Below are 27,383 nucleotides of genomic sequence, written 5' to 3'. Positions count from 1 at the left end.
CTCAATTGAGTTTCTTTGAAGGTTTTGATGTTTGGGCTATCAGGGTAACTGGGAGTTGTGATATAGTTTTGGTGATAAAAGAGAGTTCTGGAGGCTTGGATACTGAAAACATGGTCCAGAAACTGTAGCTTTTCTTAATTAAACCTAGTGGAGCTCTTGACATACCAGTCCCCATCTTCCAGATGCTTGTCCATTATACCCCTGTATTTTTTATTTGCACTTCATGGTCCTTTTCCCTACCCACCTGTTCATCGTTAACTAACCTACCTAACACATCCAGTTCACCTTAGACCCTTAAACTAATGTCCCACATTAAATCTTGCCTTACCAAAAATTATATCAACATTTAAATCTCAACTTCTTCACAACCTAGAAAACCTTTTACTCTGTAGAATATTTTTAACACTCTTCCATGCAATTTTTTAAGAAAACTGTTTGATCAAAACCTATTTTAAACATGGCAGTTTCACCTTAAATCTGCAATCACAGCATTCAATTTGAAATGTGATACTATCAGGTGAAACACTATTTCATTTGAAAATAGAGATTTTAGTTCTGATCCATATTATATACTGTAGACTGTAGTATACCTAGGCTACATGTAGCATATTAAGTTAAAATTAGTTAGAACTTAATACTTTGTAAAATTCAGTTGCTGAATTGCATGTGTCACAGTATGAATATAAAAATGCTTTTTAAAATTGTTTTGTTTTATTGTTCTTTTTGTTTTTGGGTACTGGGGATTGCATTCAGGGGCACTCAACCACTGAGTCACATTTTATTTAGAGACAGGGTCTCACTGAATTGCTTAGTGCATCACTTTTGTTGTGGAGATGCTGGGATTACAGGCATGCACCAACTGCACCTGGTGAAAATTATCTTTTGTAGTTAGTAGCTATCATATTGAACAGTGCAAAATACAGAAAATTCTCATCACCAAAAAGAGTTTGATGGGATACAGTTTCCCAGACTGCTCTAGGACAAACACTACAAAATTATTTAAATAATTGTCATTAAAATCAATGAAAGATTGTAGAAAGGAAGATTTGGATGCTATCAAAGCAAGAAATTTCAAGGAAATGAATAAAATTAATTCATAAATATATATTTAAACTTTAATAAACTACCTTAAGTAATTAAAAATAGAAGCACAAAAACAAAGCCAGTCAATATAGGATATCAATAATATTCTTAGGGCCTCAATCAATTCATATTGAGGTAATTCTAAACATAAAGACTTCTTGTCACCTGCTCACTTCAGCTCTGGAACCTTCACCAAAACAGACTATGTACAAGAAAGAACATCAAAATCTTTCTCAAACATTACAAAGTACTGAAATAAAACATAGTACGAAACTAAAGGCACTATCAATTAATTGTATGGAAAATCCCAAAATGCAAATTAACATGCAATATAAAATAGTGTATTAGTTAAATAAGAAACCTTGGTGGAATTAGGAAGTATTTTCAACTCAATGACCTGAAAATACATATACTAAAATATGTGTAAGGCAACTAACTACAGAGTGCTCATTGGAAAATGGATAAATTTGCATTGGAAAATATATTAGTTTTTATGCATAGATTTGAATATGAAAATAGTAATTATGTAAATAATTTTAAGATGAATAACATGTTTTCACATTTACAAGTTTGAAACAGAAGAAAAATTATAATAAAAGTAAGAAGGTAATAAATCATAAAGAGACAATCTGATGACAATAAACTATAAAACAACAGAAAATATTTTTAAACGGTAATTTTTAAAAGAATAAGCTTAATTTCTTAAAAAGAAAATTAAATAAATATACCCAAACAATATTATCAAGGTTTAATAGAAAGAGAACGAACTTCCCAAATCAGAAGTGAAGACATAGTTGTCACTAGATTATAGATATTTTAAATAACGAGAATAAAGAAATATACAGACAGACTTGACATTTTAAAACAATTTCAATATCTGCAGAAAAATGCAAATTTCTTGAAAAAGCATAACTAACCCAACAGACATAACAAAAAAATCTTAAGTAGCACTTACTCTATAATATAAAATTGAACTTATGAACAAACTTTTCCAAAAACCTTTCCAGGTCAGAAAAAATCTTAATATAGAATGCTACCTAATGTTTAAGGAAAAAAAAAAAAACTTTAGAAATATGAGAAATAAGGTGAAGCTACTTTTTTTTTTTTTGAGACAGGCATGGCTCTGAAAACAAAACATGATGAAGAAATTGCAAGAAAAAACATAGGCCAGAATTTTTCATGAACATTACAGCAATAGTCATTATCAAAATATTACCAAGTATATTCCTGAAATATAAAGAGGGTAATAAACCAAGATCATGCTTATTTTATTCCATTAGTTCAACTGCTTTAATAATAATAATAATAAATCATAATATTTCTGAACCTACAGAAATACTTGTATAAAAGTAATATAGTTATCTCAGTAGGATAAGTGCAAATCTAAAAGTAGATATGGAATTCATTAATGATAAAAACTCTTTGCAAATTAGAATAGAAAGAATTACTATCAGATTTAATAAAGCACAAATACATACAGTTATCATGCTATTTAACAATTTTTAAATGTTTCCCTAAAGATTGAGTACAAGGCAAAGTTGTTCGCTCTCTTCCCAATATATGAAAAAGGAAAAATGTGCAGAATATGTGGAATATATAGAAAAATCTCTCAGAAACTGTGCAAAAAGAATATTTGTTGTTGAATTACATGTGTCTACTGTGTACATATCTCATAAAATTTATCATATTTCTCTTAATACTAAATCATTGGAATATAGATTTTTAAATAACACTGGAAGTGCACATAAATAAACTGCACATGGAGTCAAATGAATTTTAACAAAGTTAAAGGTAATAAGACAATGATACTAAAATAAAGAATAATCTCTTTAACAATTGTTTTTGGGGAAATTGAATATCCACATGCAAAAGAATGAATTTTTACTCTTCTGTTACAGTGTATACAGAAATTAACTCAAAGTCCATTATATGCCTAAATGTTAAGACCTAAAATTATAAAAATATTAGAAGAAAACATGACAAAAAGGTTTAAGTTGCTAAATTTATGATTTATATTCTGATGTATTCAATATGATATGTAAAGCATGGGAAATAGAAGTAAAATAGATAAACTGTATTACAACAAAATTACAAACTTCTACTTCTCAAAAGATACAAATGACAGTGGAAACCTACTCTACAAGAATGAGAGAAAGCATATGCAAATCATATAATTGACAAGGGATTAATGTGCACAACATAAGAACTCCTTCAACTCAACAATAAATAACAACCCAAATAAGTGAAATAGTAATATTTCAACATTTTAGCAATTCTAAATATGACCACTTGAGTTACCCATAAAGTATCTTACTCCCCCAAAACAATATATCTCTAAATCATCCACACAGTTACTCAGGTAGGATAGAAATCATGTAGTTAGAAATTATCCTTGATTTCTCTTGTTTCTTTAATTCATTTTCATCTTGCTCAATTCTTAGCCATTTATATACACACAATGATCATATTCACTTTGTTTTATTACTTCAAGATTGGTTAAATGATAATAAAAATAACAACATAAGGTGATGCCTTAAGGAAACCTTGGAGAAAACACCATAATAATTACAATATACATATATGCACCATTCCACCATATCCCTGTACATATCTCTCTATATGTGCATATGTATATCATTTTACATATACTATCTTGATTATATAGTATAAATACAAAGATATATAATATAGGTAATCAGTAAAATGGTTTATGTAATAAGATATTCATAACTTTACCAAGTTTAAATATATATATTTGTATATATATATTGTCACTTTCCCCACTACATACATTTATGCATGTGAAAGTTACATATAAATCATATTATTTTACAAAAAGCATCTTGTAGATAATAAAATATATTCTAATAAAAATACAAAACCATAATTAAATAGCATTGCATAACTTATGTGTTTTAATTAATTATATGTGATAGAAATTTTAAATCTAAAGTGGCATTTGCAAGTATTGTGCAAGCACTAACAATAATCAGCCATGGTAAAATGTAATTTCACTCATTATTTATGTTTTTGCAAGGGAAAAAAAGTACAGCATGCTTTTCACAAAGTTACATTGATGTACAAACATATCTGTGCCTTCATATCTCTAGCAACAAAGCTGTCTATACAGAATCATCTAATTCTGGATTAATGGCTTGATCAGCTTCTGTTTTCTTAAAAAATGCACTATGCCATGAAATTTTATCTACTTCTAGGTCTCATGGTACTGGAAGCCATTTCGGATGAAAGTAAAACTAAAATGTCGTGGTAATATGTGAAGCAAGATAATTGCTGCTCAATAATGCAGAAAATGTCTATCACTAGCATAAATTCTAGACTAACACCTGAAGCACATTTTTTTGCCCTTTAATTTATTAGTAGAGTTTTCATATTATGCTATGGTTAAATAGCATTAAGAAAATTGCTAGGCTCTAAAACATAAAAATAGATTTAATTTACACCTGTGTTATATGCGCTGTGTGTTTGCTTTCTGTTTAGTATGGTTGAGAACATGGGACTATGCAATTACCCTGTGCTATCATTTTTTACAGACTCAAATTACATAGGAAAAAGTTAACTTTCTGAAATTTAATTAAAGTTTTATTAAAAAAACAGAAGAAATTCAACTACTGTTTGGTATATATTTTGGTTTCATTTGTCATGTAAAGAGTTACTGTTTCTCACATGAGAAATACCTAGAAGAATTATGAAACTTTGAAACTGCAAAACCAATAACATGAAGTGATGTCAGACTATGTGGTTGAAGCTAAAAGCTTTTTGATATCTGTGAAACACATAATTTTTAAGGAAAAATAATAAACAATTTATAGTTATAGTTTTCAATTTGAGCTATTATTATTTCAAAGAAATATTTAACATATATTTCACTACTCACACTTAACACTGTCATACCCTCATACTTTCACAAAATGAACACTGTAATAATTGTTTTGTATTTGAATATTCCTTTAGGAACTGTGCTAGTAACTGCAAGGGTTGGGGGTTTTCCTCCATTATAGGACATATCACTTAAGGGACATAAGAATCACAAACTAATTATTTTGTGCATACAGAATATTAGGGTTTCTATTTAGCAAACAGATCCAAAACTGTATTAATTGAAGAATGAATGTTGAGTCAGAGAGAAGAGATTAATTAGAAAATTGCCTAGAATGGAAATTAAATTGACATGAGCAAACTTTCAAGTTTTCCTGACTTACTTTAGTGATTTTCCATATATTTAAATAAATTTTATAAATTTGTAAATGGATGGAAAATTAACTTCAAACGCAATATTTTAAATGAGAGAAATAGAACATTACTCTGCTGCTTATGTACTTCCTGAGTGCAGTTTCCTTACCATCTTGCTTAATAGCCTTTCTGAACTTCCTGGAACATGATGGAAATCTGTCAAAATATACTACTTCCTGAGGTTATGTCTTGTTTTGGTCAGCTTTTTCACTGCTATGACTAAAAGACCTGAAAAGGACAATTTTAGAGAAGGAAAAGTTTATTTAGGTTCTCATGGTTTCAGACATCTCAGTCCAGAGAGTGGCTACATTCCTCAGGGCTCAAGGTGAGGCAGAACATCCAGCTGGAAGAATGTGGTGGAGGGAAGGGGTTCACTTTATGGTATGATTAAGAAGCAGAGAGAGAATCCACTCACTGGATAAAAGATATATACCCTAAAGAGTTGCCGCCAAATACCCATCTCCTCCAACCACACCTATTTGCCTTCAGTTACCAGTCAGTTAATTCCCATAAAGGGATTAATTCACTGATTGAGTTAAGGCTCTTATCATCCAATCATTTTCTCTCTAAACCTTCTCCTATTGTTTCACACATGAGTTTTGGGAGGAAACCTCACATATAAAGCATAACATGTAGAGAATCATGCAAAGGTGCATAAATGTTTTATTTTGTTTTTGATATGTACAAATAGCCTAATATCTCCATTGCCAATGTAGTATAATAGTAAATGTTATGCAATAAATGCATGCAGAAAATGAAGAAGAGAACTAAGGTTATGTAAATACTTTAAGGTCAGAATATTAGTGAATGGAATATAATGTATCCATGAAAGATATGACTGTCTTACACCTTTTGTCTTTTAAACATCAACTGCATTGCTACATGTTTAGTCTCTTGTGGCCTAAAAGACAACAAATTGTTCATTACAGACTCCACTTTGATTTGGTTAATATAAATTTCATGCTTTTTAATAAGAATTTAAATTTTATAGTGGATGTCAGTCTTAGTTTGTAAAGTACTCCTTGTAATTCATGAATTTCATAATGAGAAAATAACAACTCATGAGATATCCTGAAGTAAAATTCTCCCTGACAATTGTAGAAACTGACTGATTTTCAAATGGCATATTTTATACAAGAAAATATTGGAGATGATTATGGCTACTACAGTCTCTCTAACAAAATGTATTTGGGAATTGAAGTTGTAGTGGTAAGCAAAATAAAACTAAAAGTTGATAATTACGAATATGTTTCATTTACAATTATATATAATATTAACTGAGCAAGAATTTCATCTCTCTAATTATTTAGCAGTTTTTAAACTTTTCCTTTTGGAGGGTATATTTATATCTAAGGTAAATGAAAAAATGTATAATATTTCTCAAAATATTATAAAGAAAATTAAACATAAAAATTTTGACTAGACTAAGATTAAAAATAAGTAAATTTGATTACATGATGGATAATGACTTCAAATTGAAAGGTTTTTGTGACAAAAATGACCATATAGCCAGCAGCACTTCGTTGATGAGCAATATTTCATTTTCTTGTCCAATTTCAACAAATGTGCATGAAGTACTTAGAATTTATTTTTGATGAAATTGTATCTGATGATAAAGTTATAGTGATTTATTTCTAAGAGCTCTAGGCTAATAAGCTTAAAATAGCTAATAATCAAAATAATATATATTATTGAAAAATTGTCAGTTAAAAATGAAAAAATTTAATATGTTAAGATTAATTCAAATGTATTTAACACAATAATTATACTTAAGGATAAACCAAATTACTAAATTGAAAAATAAGAAGGAATAACTTTGATAGTTCTCAGAATCAAAATCAGATGGAATGAGGGATAATAAATAAGTAGGAGCTACAAAGTCATTAATGGATTGGCTCATATTTACAGCTTTTCATTTATTTATAATAATTAAGTTAGATTGAATCAATAATGTATTATTTTCCTTACTTTCTTTTGTTGTTATGATAGTATCATAAAAAAATCTGACTTCTACTTTTGTTGCTTGGTAACATGATTGAGAAAAAGCTAATCAATTTGCTTATGAATAGTTCTGGGCCCAAGATTTTCTTGATATGAGAAATAATTGTGATTGTGCTTCAGAGAGCATTGCAAGATGCTGGAACATCTCACTTAAGTGAATGTACACCTTCAAAGTTCCCTTTTCCAGAGCAAAGAATGCATAACTATATTTTTTGTCTCTTTAACAAATCAAATTATTTAAAAAATTATTATTCTAATGTTTGGAAGTATAAATAATATATTGTATCCTTGAAAGTTTCTCAAGAATATAGATTTTTCATGTCTACATCAGAAAAAAATTATATGTATTTGAGATGATATATGATAATTAGCTTCATTCAGCTATTCTATCATGTATAATTATTTCAAAACATTGTGCCCTTAAGCATAATTACTTATCATTTGGTCAATAAAAAAGAAAAGTTTACAATATTAAAGGATAGACATCTGAGTTTTTGGAATGACTCTTATAACTGGAAATATTAAGTTAAAGATAAGCTACTTTAATTACATAGAAATTAATTATTTCAATTAGATTAGTGATATGCTATTGATGGGTAACTAGATATGAAGATCTAGAAACCTTAACCTGCAGTCTAAAAAAATAAAGTATTAAGGCATATTTATACCTTATTGTTATCTGAATTCTTCTCTCACTATCAAGTCTGAAATTTTCCCTGATTTATTTTTATAAATATAATTGAGCTTAAATAGCATATTTAGAGATCCTGACAAAACCCAAGACTGGACATTCAAATGTGATAAATATAAATCTGTATTATATTCTATCTTTATCACTATTATTTATCTAGTTAAGACAATCTGCATTTAATTTTTGTTCCCATTTTAAATGAACCTGTGAGATATGGTTCCAACTCCTCTAAAAATCATCTAACAGCTGTTGTCTTTGCAACTGCTGACCTGAAATTCCATCACTGTGAAGTCTACATGTGGTTGTTGGTACTATGAAAACTCTAAGTCTAGGAACAATAGAATTATATAACAATATTTTTATAGTAAGCATAAGAACTATATATTTGTTAAAATGCATGTATGTATATTTCACATTTTTTGTACTTTCTGGCATAGAAAAATACTTAATAAAAATGTACAATCAGAATACTTGTGTTTTCTTATACAATTCCCAAATGATGCATCTTTAACCATTCTGATGTCTGTTTTGAACCCATCTTTTAGATGATACTGCATGTTTGAAAGAAAACCTTTGAATGACACTTAATATTGGTATTTCAGTAATTAGCCCCAAAGAAATAAATAAGTGAAAGAGTGAAGAGATCATATGTGATTTTAAAATCTCCTGACATTTTGCACTAACATCCACCATGCTTCCTGTTTTTAGAAAAGCAAGACTAAGGATGGGCCTTGTGCAGATAAAGCAAATTGTTATGCAGATTCTTATGCAGCAGGAAGTGAGAATGACTAATAGTATGGTAAGAATAAAAAGTCACAAATTTCCCAAATAAGGACATTAATACTGAATATGCTCATATTTTTAGCTGCATAAATCAGGATGAGTAATTAATAAACGTATTTCTCATTGGGAAATAGCAGCTATTTAAAATTAAAATAAGAAATAGAAACAAGAAGAGCTAGAAATTGTACTGAGCCCCTTGCCTCTTTTTTTTAAGGCAAAGTCATATTAGTAATTAACTATTGTTAGCAATGAAAATATTTTATATCATTTATCTATTGATATCTAAAAGCTTACACTAGTTTGATACTTAACTTGTGAACAGCAGAATGGCAGAACTGGTATCACAATGGTGTTTGAAATGAAATTCTAAGCCTCTCCCCCACATACTACATCAGAATTTTCTTTATAATAGTATCTGATGTGATTTATATACAAATTAAAATTTTAGAAACTCTAGAGCATCATGAACAAATATAATTAGATAAATTTTTGTTTGTTTGTTTGTCTTGGTACTAGGGATTGAATTCAGGGGCACTCAACCACTGAGCCACATCTGCAGCCCTATTTTGTATTTTATTTATTTATTTACATATTTATTTAATATTTTGTATTTTATTTAGAAATAGGGTCTCAATGAGTTGCTTAGTGCCTTGCCATTGTTTCAGCTGGCTTTGAACTCCTTACCATCCTTACTCAGCCTCCCAAGCTGCTGGGATTATAGGCATGAACCACCACACTCAGCATAAATATTAAATTTCATACTAAAATAAAGTATAAGTTGATACATTTATTTTAATAAAGTGTGTGGAATAAACTACTTTATACCTGTAACATAAGCATAAATTTATTTCCATGTTACTAAGAATGTATTAGTTCATTGCAGATAGTCTTAAAATGTTTTTAGTGGTAAAACTCAAGCATATACTTTTATATGCAAATACAATCCTGGTATGTTTAACTGGCCTTAATTATATCATATGTCAATCTATATTATGCCATAAATTAATATCTATCTTGAAATAGAAAAAATAATCATTGCCAATAGATCATTAATGAATCGACAGCAGAGAAGATTTGACACTTAAAGTTATGCAAGTGATGAAAACTATGTAGTTATTGCTTAAAACTTTTTTCCTCAAGTCATTTTGACTCATTTGTCCTTGGTGTCCATAAGTGATGTTGACCACAGGAATAAGTCAAACTTCACAATGGCAAGGTGAATGATTTATGGTTTTCATTCTGAAATTTAATACTTGAAAGTGATTGCATTGTCACAATAAACCATCCCTCTCATCGAATGTCATATACCAATTGTTTATTTTACAACAAAAGCCATTTAAAGTTTTGACTCCACTAATAACAGTTCTCTGAAACAGTGGATTGAAGAAGAACCATCTTTAGTTTTTATAGTGGAAACTATTATGATTTGAGAGAATGCCCTTATTTTGAAGCACACTTTCTACTTTAGGTACCATATAGCTATTATTCCTTCAGTGACTAGAATGCAAATGGATAAAACACTAAGTTTCATTCTCTGATTCAATAAAGTCAATGGAAAAGAGTAAATTCTCATAGGTAATATCTTAGGGAAATTCAGTGATCCCTTCCTCACAGGAATACAATTCATCCAAGTTCAGTCTCTCTGCCTAAACATTCCTAGAGAAATCTGAGTTGCTTTGACATTGTGAAAAGAAAAGAGAGATATTTGAATGCACAAACATTATGATTTTTTTTCTGTACTAATTTTATGGCAAATAGAATTCAGAAAGTACACAGCTTCCTATTATTCTCAGAAGGAAATGGTTTTTAAGGATAAAAGAATTGTTACCATCCTTCACAACTGTTATCTTTTTTCCATTTGTATCAATTTCAATCATACTATAAACAATAAACTTAAATCAAAAGTGTTCATCAATTTAAATATATTTTTTTTTCCTTTTAAGGTCGCTGGTTCTCAGAAAAGCAATTCATGTGCTGGCCAGGATTGAAAAGATAATGAACAAGTGTTGTAATGTTATAAGACTTAACCTGTGTTTGACACAGCAAATTGGAAGATAAAGGGAATTTGAGGTTGAGTGTCCCTAATCTCCTTGTCACTCAATCTGCTTAATCGGAACTCAAACTCTGGGCTTTGTTTTTTCTATTATTGTAAATGAAGGATATCTACTACTATTTAAGTCCAAACTCCTAACACATGTCACGGATTCTACCCACTAATTTCTTCTCCAAGATCATCTTTCATCAACATGTTATCTCTATACCTTTTCACAATTCTAGAAATGTGCAGGACATTTCCTCCAGGCATTACTTCTAGTTTTCTCATTTTCTTAGGGAAACTTCTATGAGTAGGTATTTGTAACCAGGGCTTACATTTCCTTCTTTCTTCCACCTTTGAATTCTATCAAGACAAATAAATCATTCTTTCCTTCACGCCATCTCATTAAATTGACCATCCATTGTCAAGAAAGACAGATTCTGAGTTGAAATCATTATTTCTCTGTACAGAGTCCAATTTACCTGAACCAAGAGTACTGAGCACCCCCTTTTCTTTATCCTATAACATTTCAGTATTCTGTGGTTTCTGTCTTCAGATCACTAGCCATATGACTGAAATAATTTCCCCTACCTTCTTTTTCTTTATAAAACTTTTCACTGTGGAATGTCAAATAGTTTAGTTCTTGAACTTAATGTTCCCTGTTTTTATTCTTTATTTAATCACACAAAGAAATCATTTTAAATATCATTATACATGATCTTGTTCCCAATTCATGTTGCCTGGCCTCACTGAACAGAACATTCATGCATTCTCAGTCATGCATCCCCCACTCAATATTTCAGCTATATGTCACATGACAAAGAAGCATGCCCAAAAAGAAAAAAAAAATCTATAAATAAGTTCTGCAACTTCCAAAATTCCTTATTTATAATTATTGAATAAACCACAAAGCAAGGAATTAGCATATATTCTACTTTTTTCTCTCATTTCCTCCAATTTATCAGCAACACTTTTATCTTCTACCAAAATATACTAGGAATATAAGTTCACATTTTTGTCTTCTTTTATACTTTTCCTTGAACAAGCTGCGATTAAAAACCGTCTAGGCTCTGAATGTACCCACTAACCACCTTTCCATTTTTACATTTTCACATAACTATTACAAGCACATTTTTAAAAAGATAAGTTGGAGTATTTTAATTACTATCCATGACTGTTATGATTTGGATCTGGAGTGTTTCCCAAGGCTTTGTCCACAGTACAGTAATTTTCAGAGGTGATCCTTTTAGAACATGATTGGGTCATCTAATGATGATCTTATCAGTGGAAAAATTCACTGATAGGTTCATAACTAAGTGGATTAATGGGAAGTGGTACACTCTATAGAAGATGAGGTATAGTTGAAGGGTGTGGGTTCTTGAGGATTATCCCTTGAGACCTATATCTTGCCTTCACTTTCTATCTCTCTCTTTGCTTCTGAGCTGCCAGGAGGTGATCAGCTTTTCTTTACTATGCCCTCCTATCACAATGCACTGCTTCAGCACAGGCCAAGAAACAATGAAGCCAGTTGAAAATAGACTTTTTTCCTTTAACTTATTTTTCTCAGGTATTTTGTCACGGGAATGAAAAGCTGATTAACACATGATAATGGGTTTAAATACATTCATAATAAAATGTAAAATATATTGTTGTTTATGAAATCTGACATGTATTAGACCAATACTTAATCTTTTAATATCATTCTGAGCTGCTTCTTTATAACTTAAGAATCCATATCTTGCTAAACCAAAAAGTCACATTGCCTTTTTTCAAGGTGCTCTACTGATTTCTCATCTTATTTCTTTTTTCTGTTAAGAGTTATTCTATTTAAGTGTCCTGTTCCTTCTCACATATTCTTTTATGCTATTTTCTCCTTTGCCATCTGACTTCTGCAGACTTCTCAATGCGGAGTACTACTGATCTCTCTACCTTTAGTATATGATTTTGCTTATTAAAGAAAAACTCAAATTTTCTTGTTTACCTCATTGTTTAATTTGCATGCATATGGTTTCTGTTAACCAGATTACAATATCCAAGTGAGGGGTTATTTTTCTCTTCATTGTTGTAAGCCAGATTGCTTAAAAAGACCTCAAGTGTTAGTGTACTAGAGGCACTGATTTAACAAAGGTCTACATTACACTCAGTATCAAAGCCACATATTCTATTATTTTGACACATGTGCATAATGATTCCAATAAAGAGGGTTCAATTATCAATAGGCACTTACAGAACAAAATCCTAAACAATATTAGGTACATTTTTATAAACATTAGTTCTCTTTAGCATAACCATTTCAAATGATATTACAATTTCTTTTCCTTTTAAGATCAAGTTTCACTTCTTCGTAATGAGAAACTGAAGATTTGTTTTGTTATTTCAAGACACTCTTGAAGATATATGTGTATATATACACATATATATATACACATATATCTTCAAGATATATGTGTATATATATATGTGTATATATATATATATATATAACAATTTGAGAATTTATTTAAATTCACCCTATAATACTCATTTTGTCTCCTTCTTATGACAGTGTTCTGACAAATATTGTCACTAATAACTTTGGTATGCATAGGAGCTGATCATCCATAAAATTCACTCAATGGAGTATAGATTCAATACAAATCTAGATTCTTAGAGAATGTTTCCATTCTAAAAGCAAGTCTGAGTCCAAGTTTGGGTTAATTAAAAATAAAATTCTTATTTTTTCCCACTTATAACAAATCTTAGTTTTAATCCCTTCATTATCAAAATGTAAATGCCTCAGTCCTTTCATAAGTTTATGTACCAGTGTAAATTCTACAACTAATGTACTATTATTTATTATTAAGTGGTGAAAGATGTTCCCTATAGCTTTATCTTTTTGAAGTACATGAGCATGAATATGTGAATTTAAAGTAGCTCGGTTTTATTGGGACTGCCACTGCATCTACCAGAAGGGGCAATGATCTGTGAAAAGGTTCTCAACTGAAGAGTGGAGACCATGTAAGATATTGAAAACCATTTCTGATTATCTGTCAACTTAGGAAGTATATTCTCTTCCATCAAAAATCAAAGGTTCAGTAGTGACTTCAGCCTCTGCTGCTAAAGTGGGTATCAGAAAATTTCCATGAAAGGAGGACCAAGTGTGCTTAGAATCATAGTTGGCATATAGCAGAATTGTACCCAACAGTTATCAAAATAAATAGGTATGTGGGTAAAAATGTGTATAGATAGATAAGGAGAGTCGTGTATCCAGCATTGTTAAAAATCTACATGGTTGGAAAATTATGAGCAAAAATGTGAAATACAAATGAACAGTATAGTATCTTTCTGTGATTGTGTGTATATATGGGCATGCATGCAGGAACTCTTTGCCACTTAGTTCACAAACATCTAATCAGTGTTCTCCTCTAATAAGACTGAGCTATTCAATATTCCCATATGGTTTTTCATTAGTTCTGTTTGTTACTACTTTTTTGATATCTTTAAAGGCAGACATTTTCATTTATTTTTAGCTTTATATCTTCTACTAGAGTATTACTGATATTTATCTACTAGTTACTATATATGCAATAGGTCTAAAAAGTTTTTTAAAAACCTAACTGAAATAGTGCTTAAGTATTTTGAGTACCTTTCAATATAACACATCTACAAGGTAATAAGTCCATATAAGATTTCTTTAATCAACTTTTAATATTTAAACTGTCACTTTGTGGATCTACTTGTCCATGTAATTATAAAATAAATGTATGTATTTATATACCTAAACAAAATTCCTCCTCCTCTCACATTAAATTTTGATGACTTTTTATTATCAATTGTTTGGATTTATCAATTGTATTAGTGATTTGGAGGAAAGATATCACATAATTGATTAACTTCACACATTCAAACTTTTAAAGAACTAAAAATAGTAGTCCAAATTATGTTCAAATTCCAAGATAATTTTTTTATTTTTAATAACATTCTTTATCACAGCAAGTATGCATTATTAATTATCTTTTTTTAAAAGAGAGAGAGAGAATTTTAATATTTAATTTTTAGTTTTTAGGTGGACACGTCTTTCTTTGTATGTAGTAATGTGGATCGAAACTGGGCCGCACGCATGCCAGGCAAGCGCGCTACCACTTGAGCCACATCCCCAGCCCCTATTAATTATCTTAATGACATCTCTGGATCACAATGAATCACCATTCTTACTAAATCTATTTTCATTTACTGTTTTCTCAAACCCTTAGTAAAATTGATGGGCAAGATAAAAAACTAAATAACATCATTTTGTAGATATATTAGATATATTAAAGAGTTCAAGATTGTTTAGTAAGCAACAGACACATAGAAAATCATCTATAATGCAAAATGAAGAGAGACTGGAAGGAAATAATATTTCCTTGACATTAAATGTGGAAATAATAGAGATGAGTTACTTAAAAAAGAGGATTACATTTAAATGTATGCACTACTAATTCATATCCTTGTACTCCTAAAGATAGTCAAATTGCTTTGGATAAAATCTTCTTCTTAATTTTAGAACAATTGTGGAAATGCAGTATTATTGAGAAGATTGTATAGAGTCCTCATGTATGCCACATTTATTTTCTCTTATTATTATATTACTATTATGTACAAGGGATATTATTATATCTTATATTGATACATTTTTCACAGTACTCTTCACAATCCAGTTGGGATAGGGCAGTGGGATATGTTGCCAATATCCAAAGCAGATACCCAGGGACAGCATGTAAAGAAAGGCATCAGCTTTTAAGGAAGACACAGAGGTGACAGGCTATACAAGTAGCATCTCTGTTCATCTCAGAGCAAAAGCCGGAGGCAGCCAAATGAATGAGCATTTATTTTCTCCATGATGTTCTGTTTTCTGCCATTTATCACAGTGAGAAGGGATTTATAGGTGAGGCTACAAAAGCAATGACATCATTAGAGTATTTGGTTCATTTCATGACCAGCATTCCAAAGAACAATATGTGAACATAAATGTAAGAAAAAATTTCCACAGATAATAATAGTAGTTTCCCATAGTGATGTAGGCTGGAGGTATAACGTTTCTCCAATGTCCTGAAACGTTTCTATGTTGATACAGGAATGCTCAGAAGTGAAATGATTAGCTTATGGAGCTGTAACCTAAGAAGTTCATCCAGTTGGAATGGAATGATTGGGTGGTAACTGCAGGCAGCTAATGCATGTCTGAAGGAGGTGGCTCACTGGGGGCTACTCTGGGCGGGTTCATCTTCCCTGCAGTTACTTTGTCTCTCTCTCTCTCTTTGTTTTCTGGCACCATAAGGTTAGCAGCTTACCTCTGCTGCACCTTTAGGCCATGATGGTTTACTTCATCCGGGGCCCAAAGTGAAGCAATCAGTCATCTATGGACTGAATCTCCTAAATTGTGAGTCAGAATAAACTTATCCACTTGTAAGTGTTATTGTTGGGCATTTTTTATTTGTAATTTTTAGTTAAAAAATGACAGTAGAATCTATTTTAATATATTTATACAAACATGAAATATATCTTATTTTAATTAGGATTCCACGCTCATGGATGTACACAATGTTGAGATTCACTGTGGTTTATTCATTTTATTCACTGTCACATAAAGCTATAGTTTTCAGTGCACAAGAGAGAGAGAGTCCATGTCCTTTATGACACTACTTACCTGGACATAGTGGTTCAGGCTTGCTTTCATTGTTCAGTTGACTTGAATAGACTTTTGGGAATAGAAAGGGGCACCTTAAGGACATGGTATTTTGATGTCCTCCTTTCAAGGGTGACACACTGATATATTACTTTTAATTACTATGTTTAACTCAGGATTCCCCATGTTTTCCAAATTCTTTCTTTTTGTTATTGTTGTTGCTGAAAGATCCATTGTTACATTTAATTATCAGGTCTTCTTCATATCTTAACAGATATGACAATTTCTTAGACTTACCATGCTTGGATGATCTTGATATTTTCAAGAACTATTTAGGTGTGTTCCAGAACGCTCCTCAATTGGGCTTTGTCCTCCTGTCATGGGGAGAAAAGTCATCTAGGTAAAGTGCTATTGTTATCATTTCATTTCAAGCATATGCAGTATAAATATCCTTTGTCGCTTTCCTTGTTGTCTTTGATCTTTTGGTTGGAGTGGGTTTGGCAGGTTTCTCCAATGTCAAGTTACTCTTAGTTCCTCTTTCCTTATGGTCCTCTCTGTATGACAGTTGGTATGTGCTTCCCAGAAGTGGTGTATGGAGAGTTATGGTCCTCTTTGATAAGAGTAGAAAATCTTTATTAATTATTTGGAATTTTCCTATACTGAAGATAGTCTGTACTTTTTTCTTCAATGTATTGATCTATTTTGCCATTTATTAGTTACTATGTTAGTATGGACTCATGGAAAATTATTTCATATTTTTAGGTTAAACTTCAACATGATTTTATTTATTGAGCTGTTTTAGTTGTTCCAACTTTGGTCATTGGGAGTTTATTTATTTTTTTTCTTTAGATACTTTATAGGTTAGTTGTTTTCTTTTTTAAATTTTTTCTTACCTTCTTATACTAGAAGACACATTCTAACTCCACTCAGAATATTTTCTTCCCAAGTTTTAGATTCAGCAGTTGTTCCAATGACCTCTGACTCTGTGTGTGTGTGTTTGTGTGTGTGTGTGTGTGTATGTGTGTGTAAAATGGTATTATTCATGTGCTAAAGAGTATTGCTTAGTAATGCACTCTATCTATATAATGTGTAAATTTTTCTATATAAAACCATATGTATTTATCTTAAACTAAAATTAGTTCATACCAGTGCCTCCAATGCTAACCCGGGAAACATTAGCTATGTTAGCCTTTTACACATGATGTCTCCCAAACAGTTTAGAGAACCTAGCCCCCAATACCCACCATCAATTTACTTAATTGTTTAGTCTCAATGTACATATGTATCGCAGTTTCACAATAGTTAAAAAATACACCTATGGCTAAAATAGCACTTATATACTGAGTAGAGATGCCTTTCATCTTATAAAATATTTTTTTTCCAAAATTGGCTAAAGTCTTACTTTATTGCCCCTCTCCTGTAGCAAGTTTGTTTTAGTAATTTAAAGCACATCTTGATAATTTGTCACACTATTTTTCATTCCATTTCATCTTGAAATCTTTATCCTCTATTTTTTTTAACTTTCAATATACTAGGATTATTCATCAGAGTGTTGTGTTAGTTAGCTGTGTGTTTCTGTGATGAATACCAGAGCAAAAAAACTTAGATCAGGAAATATTTATTTTTGCTCATGATTTCAAATATTTTAGACCATAGTTGCATTACTCCAAGCCATAGGACAAAATTACACCTCATGGCGGAAGGGCATGGCAGGGGAAAGCTGCTCAGGTCATTGCAGAGAAGAAAACTAATGACTTTGGGCAGAGGAATTGGCTAAAGGAGAAGATGCAATCTCTAAGAGCATGTCTCCTGTGACCTGATTCCTTCAAATTTGCTTCACCAGCCTATAGTTTCCATCACCTCCCAGTAGTACATTCAAATTATAAATCGTGAAATGGATTAATCCAGTAATGAGGTAGAAGTAGCATAATCCAATCATTTCTTAAATATTACTCCTCTGAACATTTCTCTTTGAGGACCAAGTTTTCAACACATAGACATTGGAGGATATTCCCGATCTAAATTAATGTAAGTATAATATTCTACATGTTTGGAAAAATCTTAACAGTCTTTGATTTACCATTTTAATATCTTGCTGAGTAGGTTTTCTACCCTAAAAAATTTTCTGTGCATGGATTCTGTGAAAAGCAATGATTTGTTTATTAACTCAATGACTTTGTCTTTTCCAAAAACTCATATAATTGAAATTGTACATTGTGGAGCTTTTCCAAACTGACTTCTTTCAGTTAGCAATATGCATTATAGTTGCATCATTGTCCTGGGGAGTTGATAACTTATGTCTTTTTTCACAATTAAATCATTTTACTTTGTACAGATGAATCATGGATGATTACTTTGTTCATATATTGAAGAATGTCTTGGTTGTATCTCTTTTTTATTTGTTTGTTTTTTTGCATTTATGAATAAGCTGCAATAAATACCTTGCATGTAGATTCTTTGTGACCTTATGTACTCACTCCAATTGGGTAAATACAAAGAAGCCTAATTGCTGGTTTGCATAGTAAGAATATTTATTTTTTTAGGAAAAGGGATAATTGTCTGTCAGTTGTCTGTATAATTTACCACTCTTTTCAGACATGAATTAGAATTCCTGTTGTTCTGTGTTACTGTTAACATTTGGCATTATTGCTTATCTTTCCAGAGTACCTTATTTTCTGTCTTCACATTCAGGTTAAAATGTGTTTATACTTTTCTAACAGTTTATTTTATTAGATACATATTTGAAACTGTGTTTAAGTTTGCTGGTTCATTTTTTTCATCCTTTCTGGATCTTTTTGCAGAAGAGGTTTTACATGTTAGTCATGTTAAACATCAAGGTATTTATTGATGGATCATAGTACTGGTGTTGTAATTTAAAACCAAACAAAAAACATATATACATATCTACTATATCCTCTTACGTTCAGCATAAATTTTATAATTTCTATTTTATGTTAAGGCTTATGAGCCTTTTAATTTAGTTTTTGTAAGAGTGTAGTGTGTATGTTTAGGTTCATTTTTTTAAATACAAATGCCAATTGCTCTAATTTAAAAAATATGATTTTTTAAAATTTTAATAGCCTTTATTCTTTTGTCATAGATCAATTGACTATATGCATGGGTGTATTTTTGTTCTCTCAGCCATACTCCATTAATGTATCTGGTTTTAACCAGCTTTTACATTGCTGTGATTAAAAGACTTGAACAGAACAATTGGAGAGGAGGAAGGTTTATTTGAGAGTTCATGGTTTCAGAGGTCTCAGTTGACAGACAGCAGCTCTATTTCTTCAGGACTGAAGATGAGGGTGCACATCATGGAGGAAGAGTGTGGCAGATGGAAGCAGCTCAGTATGATGATCAGGAAACAGAGAGAGATACTTCACTCACCAGATACAAAACATATACTCCAAATTCATGCCCCCAATGAACCATCTCTAGTTACACCTCAACCACCTTCAGTTACCACTCAGTTAATCCTGTCAGGGAATTAGTTCACTGATTGGTTTAAGGCTCCCCTAACCTAATCATTTCTCCTCTACACCTTCTTTCATTGTCTCACACATGAGCTTTTGGGGGACACATTAAATCCAAATCATAACATTCCACCCTGACCCCCAAAAGTTCGTGACCATCTCACAATAGGAAATACATGTAGTGCGTTTGCAAGTCTTCATAGTCTCAACAGTTCCAAGACTGCCCCAAAGTTTAAGTCTAAAGTCTTTGAGACTCAGAGAAATCTCCCTTTGTGAGTACCTATAAAAATCAAATGATTTACAAGTATCCAATACATAAAGGCACAGAGTAAACATTCCCATTCAGAAAAAAATAAGAACATAGAAATAAGGGGTGCATCACACAACTGAAATACAGTTGGGCAAACAAGTCCTGTAGCTCTCTGTCTGGCATCACCTGGGGCACATGACATGGTGATATTTTATCCAAATCACTTGTTTAGCCCTACCCCAGTTGCCTTGTTGGTTGCAGCCCTAGCAGTCTTTCTGTTAGCTTATTAGCTCAATTCCTGCAGGCTTCCTCAGCCGACATTCCACACTACTGGCATTTCTTAATCTTGGGTGTCTCAACTGCAGCTTTGGCTTCCTCCTCACACCTCTATGCATCACCCTCTCAGGAGGTGCCCATAGGGAGTAGTACCCTTCTGTATTTTTTTCCTGTCTTCCCAGGCCTTCCTTGGAAATCTTAGTGGAAGCCTCCATGACCCCATAACTCCATTATGTATTCCTGCAGAACCAGCACCATGTGGTTGATGCCAAGGTCTGCCACCATCTCGAGTAGTACACAGGCCTTCAGGGACCCTCTGAGTGCTTGGGTAGCTGAGCATATTGAAAAATTTTCTTAAACCTCCTTGTACAAGAAGAGTACCCCACTGGTTTCTTCTCAAGAAAATTTTTACTTTTACTACCTTGAGTCTGAGATGGATAATATCTTGCCAATTCCTGAGATACCCTCAGGCCATCTTTCTTATTGGCTCTGGGCAAAGCCTTTAATATTTCTTTTTTAGTGTTAATATCTTTAACAAATGCAATTTCCTTAGCCCCAGATTTACTCCCACCTTTCAAGTGTAAGTTTTTCTTAATCTTTCTAATTTGCTTTCTGCTCCTGATTATCAAAATAAATTTGACTAAGAGCTGCCAAGAATATCCCTGTCACTGCCTGAATTCTATGTTGCCTAGAAATTTCTTCCACCAGATTAAGAAGTCCATTACTTTTGAAATTAGCTTCACAGAAACTCTCAGGACACAGGCAAAATGCAGACAACTTCTCAACTAGAACTTAACATAAATGGCGTCTACCTCAAATTCCAATACTGTCCTTTCCTCTTGAGCCCTGTCTTTACTATGCTTAGTCCTATTGGCATTCTGATATTCTGAGTTCCCACCAGAATCAGGCATTAAGCTCCACTTACAACAATCCAAAGTATTTCCAGCTTGCAGTGTTACATGTTTCAAAATTTCAGGAACAATTTCTAAAAAGTTCTAATAGCCTTTGACCTATATGTTCAGTTTAGTCACAGCAATGACCCCACTTTTAGGTACCTATTTCTGTTTTACTCAGCTTTTTCACTGCTATGACTAAAACACCAGACAAGGACAATTTTAGAGGAGGAAAAATTTATTTGGGGGCTTATGGCTTCAGCAATCTCAGTCTATAGACAGTGGCTCCATTCCTTTTGGTTTGAGGTGAGGCAGAACATCAGGGTTGAGGAGTGTGCTGGTATCAAGTAGCTCACTTGATGATCAGGTAGTAGAAAGAGAGACATCACTTGCAACATACCAATTATATTCCTTTATATACCCCACAGGTAAGTACCAATTACTTACTTCTTCCAGCCACACTCTACCCACCTTCAGTTACCACTCAGTTAATCTCATCAGGGGATTAATTCACTAATTAGGTTGAGGCTCTTATAACTTGATCATTCTCCTCTAAACATTCTTGCATTGTCTCGCATATAAGCTTTTAGGGGCTATCTCCCATCCAAACAATAACATATGTGCTTTCTCTTTTATCATTAAGATGCTATATTGATAAACGTAGGATTAAAATATTGAAACTGAGTAGTGTGTTCTCCACATTTGTTTTCCTTAATATTGTGTTGTATATTAAGTCTTTGTCTTTTACATGAATTTAGAATTCACTTGTTGATGTAGACAGCATTACCCACGGCAATTTTGATGGTAATTGATATCTAATCAATTCTATCTAATCTAATAATCCTTATGATTCACATAAAAATATGTTTCCATTTATTTAGATATTCTTTGATACATTTCTTCATTGTTTTACACATATCTGTACATAAAATATATATTATGTTAGATATATGTCTTTTCATTTTTAAAATGTTTTATAGATGACATTTTGCCCCTCTTTAATTTCAAATTATGATAGTTTATTTCTGGAGTATGGGAAAACAATTGAATCTTTAAAACTAATAGTAGTATATTATCCTAACTTTTCATTCACCATTTCCATGATTAAAAAAAAAAAAATTCTGACCAGATTGTAAGATGATGGAGTAGAGAAAGGAGGCATATCTCACTTATTCTGCTATTTGGAATCTGAAAAACAGAAAAATGTCTTCCTAACCATGTAGTTACCTCTGTCAGAGATTCAAAGAAGCCCAGAGATTTCTGATATAATGAACAAAGCATATAAAAAAATATACCTGAACCTGGCAGCAACAGTCATCACAGATACTAAAGAGCAACACAAAGAGAAAGAGAATCACAGTAGACAAATTTGCACGCAAAATGTACTCTGTGTTTCTCAACCTCTAAGTCAATAACTGAGCTTGAGATCCACCTCCAAGAGTTTATGCTGATTCTAGATCCTCAGGGAACTGCAGAATACTTATCAAGTACTTCCACTTTGCTCAGCCATCATTTATGCTGGACACACCTAAAGTGCACCTATAAAATCATGATTCCAAAGCACTTACAGAGATTAGTGGATCCAAGGGTTTTCAAGGCAGGTACAGAGGAGAATGCAACCCACTCTCCAGTTGAGCCCTGAGGCTCAAAAAAGACTAGAAGAGAAGGATGGGGGATTTTCCTAGACTGGAGTGATTACACTGGGGACAGCTTCACAAGAGTAATCAAAACAGCAATACAGTACTGGAAAACCTCAAAGCTGAGAAGCCCATATTCTACTAAGCCAGCAATACTTGGAGTAATATGCACCAAGCCCTGAAAGAAAACAGGTGCCAAATTCTTATACCCAGTCAAATATCCGTCAGAACTGAAGAAGAAACAAACAAAAATTTACATAATAAGCAGAAACGAAAAGAACTCATAAGCACTAAGTCATCACTATAAAATATTATCCATATTTTATGCAGAAGAAATGCAAAATGAATATCTAAGCCAGTGTATGTATGATCTCATTAGAATGAACAACTAAAGGATAATAAGTTCTGAATTAAATATTAGAAATAAATAAAAGTAGTGGATAATTAGCTGGGCATGGTGGCATATGCCTGTAATCCCAACAGCTCAGGAGGCTGAGGTAGGAGGATTATGAGTTCAAAGGCAGTCTCAGCAACTCACTGAGGCCCTAAGCAACTCAGTGAGACTCTGTCTCTAAATAAAATATATAAAAAGGGGCTGGGGATGTGGCTCAGGTGACCCTGGGTTCAATCCCCAGTACCAAAGAGAAAAAAAAAAAAGACTCAACAACATATTGTTTACAAGAGACTTTTTCTTATAGGCAAAGATATTCACAGGCTGAAGAGAAAAGGATGGGAAAAGATATACTATGCAAATAGAGACCAAAAGCAAGCTGGAATAGCTTGTTCCATACCTGATAAAATATAACTTAAACTAAAATTAATCAGAGAGACAGAGGAGTTTGTTTTATTCTCCTTAAGGGAATCATTCAATAAAACATAATAATTACAAATATGCTCCTAAAGTTGGTGCTTCAATATACATAAAACAAACCCTATTCAATTAAAGAATCAAATAGAACCCAATATAATAATACTGGATGATTCTGAGTTATTTCAAAATATCTCTGTTACCAATCAATAGATATCCAGACAAACTAAGTGCAGACAGTTTAGAACTAAAAAACACCATTATTCAAATAGACCTAATAGGTATGTGTAGGACATTCTATCCATCAACAACTAAATTCACTTACTTCTCAGCTGCATACAAAACCTTCTCTAATTTTTAAATAAATTTTATAAAATTTTACAAATTTTTATAAAAATATATATTATAGGGCATAAAGCAATTCTTAGCAAATAAAAAAATGCAGAGATATCTTTTCCATTCTATAAAATTATAATGAAATGAAATAGAAATCAATAACAAGATAAAATATAGAAAACATGTTGACATCTAGAGATTAAATAATGTACATTTCAATGAAAAATAGATCATAGAGGAAATCAGAAGAGAAATAAAAATTAGAGATGAAGAATAAGTTATGACTCCAGACACTTCTGAAATCTAAAGGATCATTAGAATCTATTTTAAAAGGTTTTGCTACATAAACAGGAAGACTCAGAAAATATACAGAAATTTGTAGACACCTGTGAATGAACCAAATCGAACCATGGAGATATGGAAAACTCCTGCAGACCAATATCAACCAAAGAAATTGAACCAGATATTAAAAGCATTCCAACAAAGAAAAGCTCACAATCAGGGGTATTTTCATCCAAGTTCTAACAAAATTTAAAGAACTAGTGCCAGTCATTCTCAATTTATTCCATGAAATAGAAATGGAAAGAAAAATTCATTTCAGATTCATTTTATTTTACTTCATGTTTAGTTCAAGGTTGTCATACAAAATAATTCCCAACTCCTACATCCCATCCCTATTAAATTGTTTCCTTTGCTTCAAATCTCTTTCAAATTACCCCTCATCCCCACCTTCTACCTGCTGATCCTAGACCACCACTGATGTGCTTTCTGTTACTGTAGATAAGATTATTCTTTCTACAGTTTTATATAAATAAGATTACACAGGATGTTTCCTTTATAATTTAAAAAATATCCAAGATAATTGCTTTCAGCTTTATCTTTGTGATTTTTTATTTTCTTTGCAAATATCTTAAAAATTAGTGCAATTAATTAGAAATGAATGACACTTTATTATTACTGATCATTCTAAAATGTAAGAGGTCGTGTAAAAATGATATCAATGCATTGTATAATATATGGTATATAAATATAAAAGGCCACAAAATATGAAAGAGAGAAATTAGGAATATATAATTTAAAATATTCTCATTACTATTAAAGTCATAATTTGAATATAAACTATCACTAAGAGTGTGCATATCTCTCAAATATGCTTAAAATATAATTTTAAAAGTATTGATTTTTTTCTCATTCTTTCAGTTTAAAACTTGTGACCTGCAATGACCAGTACACCTGTCCCCTAATTTCACACTTAATATTTATCTTGTATGATGTTTTAATGTGAAAAATATTTTATTCCATCATTATGAAATAATGCAATTCACATACCTTACAAATCATATTTCTCATAGTAATCTGGTTTTAAATGGTAAAAAATCTATACTGAAAAATCTTAAATCACAAAAACTGCATTGTAAAATAATACAAATTGAAACCAGGCATGTTTCATGACATCATAAATTACTCTATTGTTATGTATGTATATTTTTATGTTTCTATGTAGCAGTTAAAAATATTAATTAGAAACAATAACTTAAGTATAAATAGAATACAAATAAAACAGTACTACTCAAGCTCTCATCTATGTAAAAATCTTTTCTAGAACATAATTTGTAGATATAAATCAAGATTGCTTTATGTATTTTGCGTAAATAACCAAAAATCCTCAAACAGGTTTATAGCAAAAACAAAACAAACAAAAACAAGAAAGAAGGTCATCAAACCCAATTTACATGTTGGGCTCTTTTTAGCTTAACTTTTTATTTAAACTATTTAAAGCCACAGACTTTCTGATCTTGCACTACTTATGGTATATTCATAGGATGGAATGTTATGCACGTAAAATATTTCAGTGCTCAATGCTTTTCTTTTTAAAGTCCCATCATATCCAAGTGAATATATTGTGAAAAAAGTGACTCAAGTTGAAATATTGTAATTATATATATGAATAGTAATCTTAAGAATTTCACTTTGAAATATTAATGAGTGTAAAACAAATAGATATTATGTACAAAACTTGTAAAAACCATACTATTACTTATTTTAAAAAGAACCCCCAAATAATGTGGAGAAATATTTTATTATCTGTTAAAATTTTGGGTTGTATTCTATTTAGGCCTATTAGGTGAGCTTCAAAATAAGATAAATTATTTCAGATACATTTTCACAGTAATTTTCTTTACACTAATAATTTATATATGAATATTCAAATAGAAACTAAATATTATAGATCTTTAGAAATATTTCTAATTGTCTTTTTTCAAAATAAAAAAATTCTTTGAGCTTGTTTTAAAATAAATTTTAAATGATATCGGCAATATTTCAAAGTTAGAAACTCTGAATTGGAAAACTTAAATGATGAAAAATTGGACAAACTGTGTTTAACTGCTTAGCGATTCTGGGGTTAGTAAGCTATAGCAAGAGAGGTAAACCTACTCAAACCTCAATCCTGTTCCTGCTAAGGCAGAATCATCCTCGTAGTCAACATAGGAGACTGAAAGATGTTTTCTTAAAAGTACATAATAGAGGTAGAAAATAGTGCAGACAGTTTTTCATACTATGGTGATATTTGTATAATTGTGTTGACATATGAATGGAATTTATGGTAGTTATTCTAATGGAAAATGTTTCACAGAAAATGATATCCTGGAAACGATTTTGTTGTCTGAATCTGAGTAATGTTATGTCCCTATTCGTTGCATACTGGGATGGATTTGGTCAAACACCAGAGGTGGCAATATAATATCTTTTTCAGAATTTTAAAAGAACCCAAAATTTTGAAATAAAATCTTTAGGTAGAATATTAACCTAAAAACTCCAGATGAATGGTACAGCACACATATGTTTACAAGTATCCTAAATCATATCAGCAAGTTTCCTTTGAAATCAATTCCTGTCAAAGATGAATGCTTTCCTAAAAAATATAATAATACAGTTTAACTTAACATACAATTTTTACGTCAATGATTCCTTAATATATTTATAGAATGTCAAAATACATTCAAAGTAGCTAAAGCTGTATGAGATTTAATGACCATAATTTCCTGTCTGCACTTTTAACAGTTGTACTCTTTGAAACTTTTGAGTACATTCACAGTTGTGTTCTCAGTAAAGCTGAATATATTGAGTTGATTGAATGTCCAGAGGAACCAATTAAAGGTTGGATATTAATATTAACAGGAATATTTCATAAATGATGAAATTACTTATCATTATTTTTTC

Source organism: Ictidomys tridecemlineatus, chromosome 3, assembly GCF_052094955.1.
Source record: "Ictidomys tridecemlineatus isolate mIctTri1 chromosome 3, mIctTri1.hap1, whole genome shotgun sequence".
NCBI classification, from domain to species: Eukaryota; Metazoa; Chordata; class Mammalia; order Rodentia; family Sciuridae; genus Ictidomys; species Ictidomys tridecemlineatus.
The sequence above is the reverse complement of the archived record's forward strand: the minus strand, read 5'-3'. Positions refer to the sequence as shown.